Source organism: Bos indicus, chromosome 3 (genome assembly GCF_029378745.1).
Source record: "Bos indicus isolate NIAB-ARS_2022 breed Sahiwal x Tharparkar chromosome 3, NIAB-ARS_B.indTharparkar_mat_pri_1.0, whole genome shotgun sequence".
NCBI classification, from domain to species: domain Eukaryota; kingdom Metazoa; phylum Chordata; class Mammalia; order Artiodactyla; family Bovidae; genus Bos; species Bos indicus.
In genome coordinates, this window is record NC_091762.1 from 40,629,936 (window position 1) to 40,645,947 (window position 16,012).

The following is a 16,012-nucleotide window of genomic DNA, read 5'->3' on the forward strand; positions in this document are numbered from 1 at the left end:
GACTCAAGAATAGTTTTTGTAGTCAGTAAAATTCGACTTGGAAAATGTGCATGGTTGACTATATATATGCTTCATTTGTGACACAACTTAATTGATTTTGAAGTGACACATAACTCAAGACAATGATGAAATAGAAAAAGTAAATAAGAGAGAATTACATTAAATGGAGTAAGCAATGAAGCTGGTGTGCCAATGTATTTGCTAATGAACTTACACATCTGTGGTGAGTGAGCTATAAAGATGATTCAAACTTTATAATGGGGAACCTAAAAAGGAAAGCAAAACCAAATTTGGGCTCAGAAATGGTATTGCTTGAGTATTTCTTGAATGAGAAAATAAAAGATGACCAAATGACTGAATGATTGACTGGAGATTGGCTTTATATAAGAAGATAAATCTAGTAGCCACGTAGAAAGAAGAAAGCTTCTGGTGACTAAAACATGATTGAGAAAAGCATGATTATGTTTTGAGTTAGGTGGCACTAATACAGAATGATAAGGAAAACCAGATTTAAGAAACAATTTTGAGATTTAATTACAGTTTTTAGTAATTGATGTGATGTTGGAGAATTAAAAAAAATGTGATATGTGATGGGAGTTGAAGATGATTCACTACTTGTGAATCATGGAAGTTTTTTTTTTTTTTTTTTCAGATTCACCGCCTTTATGAAAATACTGCTTAGACTCTGCACACCCCACGGGCGGCCCGCCTACAGCATGAAGGGCAGGTCTAGGTTCTTCTCGCCAGTGCCCACGTAGATGTAGCCATAGTTTTTGGTGCGAGGAGCATGGTAGAAGGTGAGGCCGGGCCAGAGCAGGCTGCGCAGCACCACCAGGGCATTGCCTCTCTCCATCTGGACACTCCAAGACCCTTTGGGGATGTCGTGCTCCAAACAGTCCATGAAGTCTAGGGACGGGTCGAGCTCAGCCTTCTCCAGCAAGGTCTTGTTCTTCAGCTCAACAGGCTCCCTGAAGTGGAAGTAAGAACTCAGCTTCTTGGCTTCAGACAAGGACAGTCCTTCAAAGGTCCGATTGACATTGATAGGTCCAAAAGGGGTCTTAAAGAGGGCACCTCGGGGGATGACAGCCACAGCCTTGTCGATCTGGTCAATAACGGACACCAAGCGCGTCTCTTCCTTGATCTTCCATGATTGATTGACAGCATATACTATTTAACAAGAATAAGGATTATGGGATGAGGACTAACCTGAGGAAGAGGATACTTGTTGGTGAAGGATAAATTAAGTGTGAGATGAAGTTTGACCTTTCAATAAAATATTGGAAATATATTTTGTGAAACTCAGGAAAGAGGATACAGGCCAGTGATTTTCAACTGTCAGTCCATGTATCTTTTCTAACAGATCAATAATATTGATTAGATCTTTTCTTCTTTCCCCAATAATACTATAAAAGTGTAATAAAAGGATATCAAAAAAAGAAGACAAATGTTTTCAACATACAAGAATATGAGTTTGAGAAAACAGTCAATAAATAAAATCATGACTAATTTTTAAATTTCTTAAAATTTAAGAAATTTTTATCATGAAAAGAATGAAAAACATTTACTTGATTAATTTTAGAACTAGAACAAAATTTCTAACATAAAAATTCAGATTAATGCTATCTATATTATTTTTATTACAGAAAATAAATCAGGAGTAGTTTTTAATAAATTTTTCTGCTTTACTCAGTTGTATTGTCAGAAACCAAGAGATAAGCAAAGCTGTCATTCATAAACAACACAGCCAACAACCTACCAACCAATATTTTCTTGTGAGATAACACAGAGATTAAAACAAAACCATGGTTAATCAGTATTAGTTCTCAAGATTCCAGAAAATGTATTTTAACTATTCTGAATGAATTTGTTAAATTAATAGATATCAAGGGAAGAACAATTTACAAGTCTTTTATAGAAATTATTGTTACATGTATAAAACCTCATCAGGACATGCTGATTTAGGAATATTTTAAGGACTATCATGTAACTGTTAGATCTTAGGAAAAGGAGAAAGCAATTTTTTTTTTGTCCCTGCAGGCACTATGGGGCACTCTCAGGGGGATTACAATCCTGGAACAGTTTCTTTAATTCCAGGCAATCTGGACACCCGAGCTGTTTTTCCCTGAGTTATGGGTGGAATGGAACTGAGGAGATGCTGAGTTGATTTTGCTTGGGTTTTGCTGAAATGGGTGATTCAAGGGGCAATATTCACAAGCAAAACCAAAATCAAAACTAACATCTGAGTAACATATTCAAGTTGTTTATCAATTTCAGGGCAAAGAAAGAGAAAAAATTATGTATAAGGACACAGGATAGAAACAAGAAAATCAGGTAGGAAGAGGGCAGAGGGGATTGAGCCAAATAGTGCCTAAAGAATTTCTTGGACTATTAATATGTGGCTACTTCTACTTTTCACATAGCATGTTTCACCTTGAAGAATACGAGAGAGGAACTATAGGAGCAGTTCTCAACTCAATTACTGAAAATGAACATCAGTGATTACTCAACAAAACTCAGCAAATCAACTATTGCTAACATAGATTCTAAAACACACCAAGTTTAATGTCATTCTATATCACCCAACCCTAGCTTAGTTTTTTTAGTGCTCACAAAGTGCCAAGAGCTGAGCAAAAAGCAATGCCTTGATCAACTCCTTACTTTTCATAGAAAAATTTAGAGTTGTCAGTCCAAAAAGGACTCATAACAAAATTTATTTGAATTCATGTTAAGAGAATATGACTTAAAAACATTTGGGAAAGTATAAGAAGAATGTGACAAACCTATTAAATTAATGTAGTAATTTGTAGCTCAAAAGAGCATGAGATTATTGAATTTGGGCCCAAATGCTACTCTTTCTCTGAGGCTTTTCCAAATTAAGCAAGCTTGCATCCTTTGGAAACTTCTTCAGATGCAAGTGCAAGTACTCATTCAGACAATGAGTGTGGTCTCATTTAATGGACTCATTATCTCTGTTTTTGCTCCATCCTGGGTTCTCTGCCTTTATTACAGAATTAATTTAGAAAAACTAGCTGTCTTCAAAGCAGCTAACTGGTTTGGTTCCTGGCCAACATACCAAACACTCTTCATAGGAGCTCATAATATTGAAAACAAACATTTTGGAAGTGTAGTGGATCGTGTAGGTACTCTCCGCTCTTAACTCCTACAATCCTCCTCTGGACCACACAGTTGAGCGGTTGGTTAGCTACTTATTAGCCACTCTATAAATACTTGTTGACTCATCAACTATGTGTGAGGTTTCATGGTTTTTAATTGTTTGCCCTCTTTAACTCATATTTCCCCAAATAGAATGGTGACTCAGATGGTAAATAAGCCGCCTGCAATGCGGGAGACTGGGTTCGGTCCCTGGGTTGGGAAGATCCCTTGGAGAAGGGAATGGCTACCCGTTCCAGTATCCTGGCCTTGAGAATTCCATGGACTGTATAGTCCATGGGGTCACAAAGAGTCAGACAGGACTAAGCGACTTTCACAATGTGATATTCAAACAGCGTTGTTTTTCTGTCTACATATAATCCCTTAGTATTTTCTTCTAAAGTATTCAGGTAAGGAGAAAAAAATATTTTCCCTATCTTTCACTATTTTTCTTCACAAACTACAGAGAAACGTTGAGTTACTCTCAGTGGCCTTCATGAGAGTCAATTTGCAATTTCAGGAAATGAAGCTAATCCAGCTTACTTTTGTAATACATTTTTATGTCTCCTTAAAAGAAGAAAGACAGGTTGAAAAAAGAAAAGATGGTGGTGATATAATACACTCAGGGAAGATTTAGAGGGGTTTAATGAGGACCATATAAATCAGGGGGAAAAAAAAAAACTATATGCTTGAGGTAGAGAAAGAAAAGACTGCAATAAATTCTGGTTGAAATGACAGATGACTGCAAAACACCTTGTATGTATGAGATGGGATTTGACTTGCATTATAAACAAATGCCTTTTATACTTGCTTGCTATTAGTCATTGCCCAAATTGGTAGCAGAACCAGCAGAACTGATGGTTGAATGAAGGTCTTCTATCATGCAGTCTAATGCATTCTCATGATTTGCCTGTGGTACACAAGAATTGCTTTTCATCATGTCGAACTTTACCAAGAAAAGTGGATTGTGGTGCTTAGCAATAAAACTGGGTATGTGGCTCTCTGACATATTTCAACTTTTGAAGCATAACTTCCCAAGAAGCAGTAGACCAAAAACCACCCTAATGTTTTTTTCTATATTTTACTATGGCATGAATTCTATCAAGAGGTTTTTGGGAGTAACAACACTTTTTGAAACATTCATCCATATTTATAAAATTAAAGTATCCCCCCTACTTTTGAATATTGATTTTATTAAGGTCAAAGGAGTGCAGGAATAAGAGTAGAATGGAAGATAGACCCTGCTTTTTGAGGCTCTCTAAACCAAAATACATCTCAAAATATTAAAAATTAAAATACAAGTATGAAAATGTTAAAATATTTTAAAGAATCCAATTTAATATTTTATAATTTTTAAAATGGTGTGACCACTTGATGTAAGTTTTCCTACTTCTTCTCTGCCTACTTGCAGACTTTGACATTTTTTCTACCTTTTGGAGGATTTATTCTAATTATATGGTACCAAATATTAACTCATAAGTAAAAAAAAGAAAACAAGAAAAACCAATAAAATCCATTCCGCCTCTTGAAACAGGAAATCACTACAAAATAGCAGTTAAAGCTTGTCTTTTTTCTGCTAATGTCCACCCCATCAGGATTTCCCTATATCCAGTAATAGAGCTAATACTAAGTAACATTTGTGTAGCAATTTCTAGGTTACCATTACAGCTTTTTCACAAACACTACCTCATTTAGTCCCCACAATAAACCTTTGGGATGGTTATTATCATTACCATGCTGCAGACAAGGAAACTAAGATTCAAAGACACTAAGCAACTTGTATATAGTTTTCAGAATTCACTGGACTCATTATACAGCCATTAAAAATGAGGATTTCGTCGACAACTTAACAACATGAAAAAGTGCTCATGAAAAAAGAAAAAAAGAATCTTTAAAAACAAAACCCAGCAGGCCATAAATTATAGTAAATACATCTTATTTTCTCCTTTCTGCACTTCAAATTTTCCATAAAAAGCATGTACTAATTTTCATAATGTGATTAGGTCCACAATAATTTTTATTGTCTAGCTAAAACATTAACCTCATACTTTGTTCAATTCCATTCCCAACTTTCTCATAGAAAAGCTATTAATGCCATAGCTGCATAATTGGAGACAAATGTTTTGGAAATGATGAACTGAGGTTTGCACATGAACAGGTTAATTTGTTAATAAAATCACCAGTGTTTTGTTCTCCTTAATTATTTTTTTCCAAAAGCCATTGAATTGTCAGTCAAGAGTAGACTAACTAGAGTGTATTCATTGTAGCTAGAAAATTTTACATTTCCCGTACTCCTGGGGAATACACAGGACTCAAAATAGCTAAGATTTATTGAGTAATTATTTTGTGCTAGATCTTTTATAAAATGCTATAGTAGATTAAGCCACTTAAATCTGACAATAACTCTATGAAACTGGTCTCATTTACCATGCATTTTCATAGTGTGGGAAACTGATCTTGGAATGGAAGATGAACTATCCATGTTCACAGCATGTGAATAGCAGAGATACAACTCAAACCCAGATTTTTTTTTTTAAGCCTGTGTTTTCAAGCTGCTAATTCTGTTCTCCCTAAATTGAAGAATATATGAGTGATCTTAACCCTTGTGACCTGAAACTCAGCTAGTAATCATAATTTATTGGGTAACCTCCTTCATTATTTATTTTAAATTTTAAAGCCATATTTAGTTCTTGGCTCTGCTTTCCATTAACTAGTTATTTGTTATTATAAAGATAAATAAATATAAATTCATCTTCTTTTGCTAGCTTCCACTGACTAGTCATTTGGAGAGCAGGAGAAAGAACTGGGGGGATAATCAAACAAGAAAAAATGTGTCACGTGATGAATTCACAATTCTCTGGGCTTTAATAAATTTTGAAATGTTAAGAGTCAGATTTTAACAGCCCAATTAAATTCACATTGTGTAATTTGTAAATAGAAAAAATATTTCAGACAAAAAAATTATTTTATTCATCAAATACCAATCACAGATGGTCTTCTTTTTTTAATACCACAGAAGTAGAACTTTCTGAAGATGTTCTTCATTTGAGATTTTGGGTTGGTGATAGGTTGCCTCAACATTTATCCAAAAGGTATTTGAAAAACTAAACTATCCTCTTATCTTTGGGGCAATAAATTCTGGCTGCACTAAACTCTCTGGATGTTCATGGGTTTAAACTGTAATGTGTCAAGATAAAAAATGCTACAGGTCAAATGGGAACTGAAATGAAACCAAAGGGAAATAACTAGACTGAGGGGGAGCATTTTCTTGGTCACTCTAAGTTATTTGGTTGTTTTCTATGCAAAAACGTATCTCATGATTTTATTTTATTCTGTCTTTTAGTGAACCATTGCGTTCACATAATTATATATTCTATTCTCCACATTCAATTTGATAGAACATGATAAGATCAGGTTAGAATTGAAAAAGTTTTTCTAAGTATTTCACTTATTTCTTCTGTTTGTCTTTTAGAGGCTGATCCTATTGATAGCTATATTTGGTGACTCTTGGATAGCAAACTGCAAATACAGATGTACAAGGCTTTAAACATTCTTCAAATGTGAACAGTCTTTGGTTATTCACTAATTCACCCCAAGTTACATTAAGGATCATGCTATTTAGTACAGTTATATTTTTGAATATTAAAGCTTACAAATCCCAAAGAATCCATAACTTTAGGAATATCTGTTTAATTATAAATAAATCATTGTAAATATATTACGGGAATTTTGGTAAGTTTGCATTAAATCAATAACTTAATCTGGTGATCATCAACATCCTTACTGCCTTGAGTTTTCCAAATTATTAAAATGATTATATACCTTCATTTACTTAAATTTTTTTTGGTTTCCTTTTACCAGAGCTTTGTGATTTTCAGTATACAAATACTGTACATGTGTTGTTAAATTTATATGTATGTATTTTGGTTTTTGAGTGATTGTAAATGGTATTGTTTTTAATTTTGGTTTCTATGTTTTTATTGCTAATAAATGGAAATACAATTGATTGGTAGATTCCTGGAATTTTCTATGTAGATTATAATGTCATCTGCAAAAAAAGTTTTATATCTTCTTTTTTGATTTATATGCCTTTTATTTCCTTTTCTTTCCTCATTAACAGCTATGTTGAATGAGTGATGAAAACTGATATCCTTGTCTTAACCTCACTTTATGAGGAATGCAGTCAGTCTTTCATTGTGAAGCATGATGTTAGCTGTAGATTATTTTTTTAAGTTTGTTTTGAATTATCAATTATTACATTACTGTAAGCAACTTTTCCTCCAGGAAAACAATAGAATGGGAAAGACTAGAGTTCTCTTCAAGAAAATTGGAGCTACCAGGAAACATTTCATGCAAAGATGGCCACAATAAAGGACAAAAAAGGCAAGGACCTATCAGAAGCAAAGGAGATTAGGAAGAGGTGGCAGGAATACACAGAACTGTACAAAAAAAGGTCTTGATAACCCAGATAACCACAATAGTGTGGTCACTCAGCTAGAGCCAGAAGTCCTGGAGTGTAAGTCAAGTGGGCTTAGGAAGCATTGCTACAAACAAACCTAGGGAGATGATGGATTCAAGCTGAGTTATTTAAAATCCTAAAAGATGATGCTGTTAAAGTGCTGCACTCAATATGCCAGCAAACTTGGAAAACTCAGCAGTAGCCACAGGACTGCAAACGTTCAGTTTTCATTCCAATTCCAAAGAAAGGCAATGCCAAAGAATGTTAATTACTGTACAATTGCTCTAATTTCACATGCTACCAAGGCAATGCTCAAAATCCTTCAAGTTAGGCTTCAGCAGTACATGAACCAAGAACTTTCAGATGTACAAGCCAGATTTAGAAAAGGCAGAGGAATCAGAGATCAAATTGGCAGGTCAAGAATCAACAGCTAGAACTGGACATGGAACAATGGACTGGTTTCAAATTGGCGAAGGAGTACATCAAGGCTGTATATTGTCACTCTGCTTATTTTTAACTTATTTACAGAGTACATCATGCAAAATGCCAGGCTGGATGACTCACAAGCTGGTATCAAGATTGCCAAGAGGAAAAAAAAAAAAAAAGATTGCCAAGGGAAATATCAGCAACCACGCATATGTAGATGATACCACTTTAATGGCAGAAAGCAAAGAGCCTCTTGATGAAAGTGAAAGAGAAGAATGAAAAATCTGGTTTAAAACAAAGCATTCAAAAAATGAAGATCATGGCATCCGATCCCATCAATTCATGGCAAATAGATGGTGAAAAAGTGGAAACAGTGACAAATATTATTTTCTTGGGATCCAAAATCACTGTGGATGGTGACTACAGCCATGATATGAAAGACGGTTCCTCCTAGGGAGAGAGGCTGTAACAAACCAGGACAGCATATTCAAAAGCACAGACATCACTTTGCCAATAAAAGCCCATATAGTCAAAGCTATGGTTTTTCCAGTAGCCATGTATGGATGTGAAAGTGGGACCATAAAGAAGTCTAAGTACTGAAGAATTGATACTTTTGAACTGTGGTGTTGGAGAAGACTCTTGAGAGTCCCTTGGACAGCAAGGAGATCAAACCAGTCAATCCTAAAGGAAATCAGTCCTGAATATTCATTGGAAGAACCGATGCTGAAGCTGAAGCTCCAGTGCTTTGGCCACCTGATGTAAAGAGTCAACTCATTGGAAAAGACCCTGATGATGGGAAAGATTGAAGGTGGGAGGAGAAGGGCACAACAGAGGATGAGATGGTTGGATGGCATCAAAGACTCAATGGACATGAGTTTGAGAAAAGTCAGGGAGACAGTGAAGTGTGACAGGGAAATCTGGGATCGCGAGAGTAAGACACAACTTAGTGAGTGAACAACAACCTGTATTCTAAATATCTTATAATGTGTAATTATCTTTTTGTATTTATTAGTTACTCATCTATCTGGAGGTCAAAATGGGAATACATAATCTTTTTTCAAGACATAGTTACAAAAAATATTTTTGGTCTTTCAAGACTCTTACTTTTTGATATAAACCTATAATTTTTTGTTTATGATAAATATTCATTGAAAACAAATGGAATTAAAATGTGCTTTTCATAGTAATGCAGATGCTTGGAAATGTAACAGCAAATTTTCTTCACTCATTGTAGAAATTTTAGTGCTATACATACAATTCTGTAAGGAATTATATAGAAAAAAACAAGCTTTTAGAAATCAGAACATGTTTGTATTCATTCTAGCTGTTCCACCAACAACAGGGGGAAAAGAAATGAAAGAGACAATTTTCAAACCCCTGCCAGCAAATAATTGCATGGCATTGGGGAAAAAATTAATTTTCTGGGTCTAGTTGCCTCAAAAAAATCTAAAGGATTGAACCATAAAATTTTTGTTTGATTTTCTTTATTTGAATTATTCTCTAAAATGTCACTTTAAGAAAAAAAAAATTCCTGCCATGTAACAAATTTAGAAAAGATTCAAAGAATGCCTGGAAACATGTGTCCTCTGGTTTTCAGACTTAACTTCTAGCTTTTATATTAGCTGGATCATTGTGGTGGTGAGTATGCCATTTTTAATATTTTAAAATGAAAAATTTTTTTTCTATATGTTTAAAATATATTCACAAAAGAAACTTAACGTAAGATGGACAATAAAGTATAAAAAAAATCTACTCCTGGATAATGTCATTTCATCCTTTCTTCCTAATAGCAATATTGTGTGCTTAGTAACAACCCTTAATGAAGAATGCTTCCAGACATTTACTGTTGTATTTAATGGATGGCATGCCAGAAACTTTATGCAAATTATTAATGAATTCTCGATAACCCCATAATGATCTTTCATGTTGCATCTAGTATTTGGGGGTCTTTGCTTTGAAGGTAGATAAAAAGACTACTCTTTCAGATTACACCATGATTGAGTGGGACCATGTAGTCAGTGATGGTCACTTCTAGACTGAATCATTTATTTGTGAAAGCTCTTTTCCTCTGCTTCAGCTAATCACAACTTTTGAAATAATGGTTTCTGAATCAGATGATGTCACAGACTGAGCAGATATGATAGAGAGCAAATATGATGAAGTCTGTCAATTCATGACAGACACACAACCCAGTAACTTTTTAATAAACTACTTAGGTTTATAGGGATTTGGGTACTGTAGCCTAACCAGACTACCAATAAATGCCCTGTTTTACAGGTTAAAATAAACTATGCAGCTAGTAATAAGGAGAATTAAGATACAAACTAAAGTCCATTTCCAAAATGCATGCTTTTCCATACAGCCTACAGTGGTGCAAGAGGCATCCTGGATCCCTTTGCACCAACATTTGGACTTTCAGTCACTTAGTATTATAGCTGTTGTGAAAACCTCAGGTGTTTTGATATTATAGAACACTAAAGTCTTTTCTCTTAGAATGCATTAAAATACACTGTTTATCTAAGGCTCAAATTAATAACTCTGTTACTGCTATGATTTGCATACGGAGGGCATTGGGAATTATGTAGAACAACATTTCATGGTCTTGATGTTGCATAACTCCCAGCTGCTGACCATATGAAGAAGATACATAAACAACTGCAAACACACAATAGAGGGTTTTATTAAAAATACGTGAACTCTGGACCAAACACTGGTGCAAATTGTTAAACTTTTTGGTTTGATTTAAAATATGTAATAAATCTCAGCATAGAGAGTTTAGTTATATGGTACAGTTTCATCTTTTTGTTTAAAGTAATATTTTCATTGGGTAAAAGAAGACATTGTATTATATGCGTCAACTTAGTTTATACACAGCCTTTATTCATTTTAAGAGAAACGCTATACTAACTATTGAACTATTGGATGGTACTTGGAATGAATGATGATCCAATATTTATGGTATTTACAACATTTAAAACATTAAAATTTGATTTTATCTCCGTAGCTCTAGCACAAATCAAATGACAAAATTATATGATGTTTTCGTTTTGTGCTACATTTATACTACAGACTTTATTGGTCTAATAGATTTTGAAAGTGAAAGTAAAAAGTGAAACTGAAGGAGGTCGCTCAGTTGTGTCCAACTCTTTGCAACCCCATGGACTGTAACCCTCCCTGCTCCTCTGTCCCTGGAATTCTCCAGGCCAGAAGACTGGAGTGAGAAGCTATTCCCTTCTCCAAGGGATATTCCCTACCCAAGGATTGAACCCAAGTCTCCCCCTTTACAGGCAGACTCTTTACTGACTGAGCCACCAGGGAAGCCCAGTGTATTTTGGTTGTAAGCAAAAATATATTGATTTTGCTTGCTTGAGTGCCAATAGGAAGTGACTAAGGAAATCATAATCCAAAATCTTGAGTCAAGAGATTCAGTTAATAAGTCAAACACTCCAAGAAGTTAAAAAAACACCAGTTGGATCCAACCTTCACAAAAGAAAAAATATTTATTCTAAAGGAAAGTGATCTGAAATAACGTGTTCTAAAGCATAACCAAAAAGCATGGCCTAGAACATAATTTGGGTTTCAAAAAACTTTTGACTGACTTTGGAAGGCTCTTTTATCCTATAAATGGACTTCTTCTTCCTTAAAAAGTCATAGTAATGTCCTTCCAGTATTATTGTATCTAATATAAATATTCCTGGAGACCTGAAAAGAGCTATCATTATATGTGTTATGTAGCGTTTTAAAACATTAAGAAAAAAAGGCAAGACATAACCTAGGAGGTGTCAACTGAAAACTATAGAACCAACAATGGATTAATATTCCAAACATATAAAGTGAAAATTCAGGGAAAAATTAATATGATAAAATGCAAGAAACTTATAAAAATAAGAAAATATTTACATGCAAGTAAAAACACATGCCTAGGCTGCAGCCATGAAATTAAAAGACGCTTACTCCTTGGAAGGAAAGTTATGACCAACCTAGATAGCATATTCGAAAGCAGAGACATTACTTTGCCAACAAAGGTCCGGCTAGTCAAGGCTGTGGTTTTTCCTGTGGTCATGTATGGATGTGAGAGTTGAACTGTGAAGAAGGCTGAGGGCCGAAGAATTGATGCTTTTGAATTGTGGTTTTGGAGAAGACTTTTGAGAGTCCCTTGGACTGCAAGGAGATCCAACCAGTCCATTCTAAAGGAGATCAGTCCTGGGTGTTCTTTGGAAGGAATGATGCTAAAGCTGAAACTCCAGTACTTTGGCCACCTCATGCGAAGAGTTGACTCATTGGAAAAGACTCTGATGCTGGGAGGGATTGGGGGCAGAAGGAGAAGGGGACAACAGAGGATGAGATGGCTGACTAGCATCACTGACTCGATAGACGTGAGTCTGGGTGAACTCTGGGAGTTGGTGATGGACAGGGAGGCCTGGCGTGCTGCGATTCATGGGGTCGCAGAGTCGGACACGACTGAGCAACTGAACTGAACTGAAGGGCTTCCCTGGTGACTTAGATGGTAAAGAATCTGCCTGCAATGCAGGAGACCAGACTTCCATCCCAGAGTGGCAACCCACTCCAGTATTCTTGCCTGGAGAATCCCCATAGACAGAGGATCCTGGTAGGCTACATTCCATGGTGTCGCAGAGCCAGACATGATTGAGTGACTGACACTTTCACTTTCACTCTTAAAAACACATGCTGAATAAACATAAATTGAATTTGTAATTAAACCACAGTGGTGGCTCAGACAGCAAAGTGTCTGTCTACTATGCGGGAGACCGGATTCTATTCCTGGGTCCGGAAGATCCCCTGGAGAAGGAAGTGGCAATCCACTCCAGTGCTATTGCCTGGAAAATCCTATGGACAGAGGAGCCTGGTAGACTACAGTCCATGGGGTCGCAAAGAGTCGGATACGACTGAGCAACTTCACCTTCACTTCACTTTGCATCATCTTTTATGTACTCATATGGAGGAAATCGAAAGAGCAGCTAATATTACGTGTTCATAGCATGTGAATGACAGGAACTCATGTACACTGCTGAATGGAGTGTAGTCTATAAGCCGCTACATAAAGTCCAAAGCCCTTACTTTGACAAGCAATTTGGCACAATTTTGTAAAGCTGAAGATGTAGGTGCCTTACATTTAAACAATTCCAGCTCTAGGAAAAGTACCATGATATCCTCTACCATTATGCTCCAGGTGACACATACAAGAATATTAACAGAATAGTTTATAATACCAAAATATTGGAAACAACTCAAACTATTCATCAACCTGAGAACAGGAAAATATACATTATGAAACAAAAATGAACCTCATCTACATAATATATCACCAGAGATGCAGCTTATAAATGTAAAATGTAGTATAAGAGAAAAGTTACAGCAGAATACATACATATGACCCACCTAAAATTAATAAACTAGATTCTATATTGTTATGGAACATCTATCTGTGCCAAAAGTATAAAGCAAATAACCTATCACTATAGTTAAATCCGTACAAAGTGTCAAAAAATATAGCCTTATAACACTGAGAGACCTCTTGCTAATGTACATATTCAATGAACTTCCTAGTTGTATAATGCAGGGCCATGAACTAAACTTCCAAGTATATTGCTCATTTTAAAAATTTAATCATGTGCACTTACTATGTCTAAATCAACCAATGCTCCTTATCTAAAGGAATGCCTTATCTTATGTTTCTATAATGGGCCCTTGAATCCTCTAGTGAATATTTTGTTTCAATTTTGTGTTTATTTTACAGCAAACGGTTTTTACAACTAATCACTCACCTATCCCACTTGCCTATCTCTGAAATGACAACTATATGGTCTAAAGAGAAGGTACGTAATATGACCACATTCAAGTGATAGCATGTCATGGAATTCTAATGCTTTATTGGACCAAGTCAGCATCTTCTCTTACTGCAGCTATTCAGCTCTCCCTATCAGGGTCTCTCTGCTTCTACTGCTCTCCATGACTTCAGTGGTTTCTCAACACTGGTCAAATAAGTTAACAAATAAGTAAAATTATTCCACTTCCCTATTTAAAATCCTCCAGTGGTCTCATCCTAAAGGAGATCAGTCCTGAGAGGACTGATTGGAAGGACTGATGTTGAAGCTGAAACTACAATACTTTGGCCACCTGATACGGAGAGCTGACTCATTTGAAAAGACCCTGATGCTGAGAAAGACTGAGGGCAGGAGGAGAAGGGGACGACAGAGGATGAGATGGTTGGATGGCATCACTGACACAACGGACATGGGTTTGTGTAAACGCCAGGAGTTGGTGACGGACAGGGAGGCCTGGCGTGCTGTGGTTCATGCGGTTGCAGAGTCGGACACGACTGAGCGACTGAACTGAAATGAAGTGGCCTCTTGTTGTTGTTCAGTCACTAAGTCATGTCTGATCCCATGGACCGCATCACAGCAGATTCCCTTGTCCTTCACTATCTCCCAGAGTTCGTTCAAACTCGTGTCCATTGAGTCAGTGATGCCATCCAACCATCTCATCCCCTGTTGCCCCCTTCTCCTCTTGGTTTCAATCTTTCCCAGCATCAGGGTCTTTTCTAATGAGTCAGCTCTTCACATCATGTGACCAAAGTATTGGAGCTTCAGCTTCAGCATCAGTCCTTCCAATGAATTTTCAGGACTGATTTCCTTTAGGATTCACTGGTTTGATCTCCTTGCTGTCCAAGGGACTCTCAAGAGTCTTCTCCAGCACCACCAGTTCAAAAGTATCAATTTTTCAGCACTTAGCCTTCTTGATGGTCATAGCCAAATGCTTACACTGGCCTTCGAGACCCCATGTGAGGTAATTCCTTGTTATCCAAGTCATCTGCCCTTTCCCATGCTCATTCCATTCTATTTCTATTCTGTTAGACATGCTCCCACAGCATGACCTTTTAATATACACGTTGTTTCCTCTGCTCGACATTCATTTTCTCTAGAATCCTATAGGGCTTGCTGCCTTACATCCTTTGGGCACTTAATTATCAATTTCTCAGCAAAGCATTTGCCCACCAAACAATTAAAAATTTAAACTTATTTTTATCTGTGCTTGTATGTGTATAGAATTTTTATAACTTACTTTTTCCATTTATTCATCCTTTCCTTTGACTTCTAGAATGTAAGCTGTATAAAGGCAAGAACTCTCCTGACTTTCTTGAGATCTCCCCCCACTCCCCTTTTTTTCCCCTGTATCAGTCATGCTGCTGTCAGTGCCATATACATAATAATACTGATTTTGAATGAATTATTCCTCAAAATTTTGGTATTAGGATTGAGGCATTAACCTCATAAAACCCATTATAAAAAACAGGAAATGTATAATAAGAAGGAAACTTATAAAACATTTAAACTTCCTCTACACTTGTGACCCAGGAAGAATAAGGCCATATAGGAATGGTCATGGTACATCAAAGACACCCATTAAAGGTGAACTGAATGAAGGGATTTTGGCACATAGGAGAGGTAAATGTCCACAGGAAGAGAAAAATTTCCGGAATAGGATTTAAACAACCTCACAGTCTAAGAAAGGACAAAATAATTTCATTCAGCCTAATACTTTCATATTTTGTATTTACTTAAGAGTTTTATGCACAGTTCAACCTTCTTTCTCTTTTCCTTTCTCCAAATAGATTCTTTTCTTCATTGCAAGATGAATTAACTTGTTAGATTGCAACATATTTTGTTTGTTATTATTGCTTCAACTGGAATTGTGATCAGTACAAAGAATTCAAACGTAAATTTTATCCATATTATGCAAATATTGCTTTTGTTTCCTGCAACTTTGAAAAAGACCAATCAAAAGAAGTTAAAACAAAAACACAGATTAAAAAGAATATGAATAAGCACTTACATTGTCATATTTGACCACATACTAATTATTTTTTTTATAATATACTAACCATATGTAAACTGTAACCTCCATGAGAGTAGGAGTATTGTTTATTTTCTTTGTTTCTCTTAGTAAATTTCTTAT

The 16,012-nt window shown here is 35.8% G+C and overlaps 1 pseudogene; it reads right to left on the reverse strand.

Moving 5' to 3' along the window:
• Window positions 1-643: 643 nt before the first annotated feature.
• Window positions 644-16,012, reverse strand: part of LOC109556798 (radial spoke head protein 9 homolog pseudogene) — a 54,894-nt pseudogene continuing 39,525 nt past the window's right edge.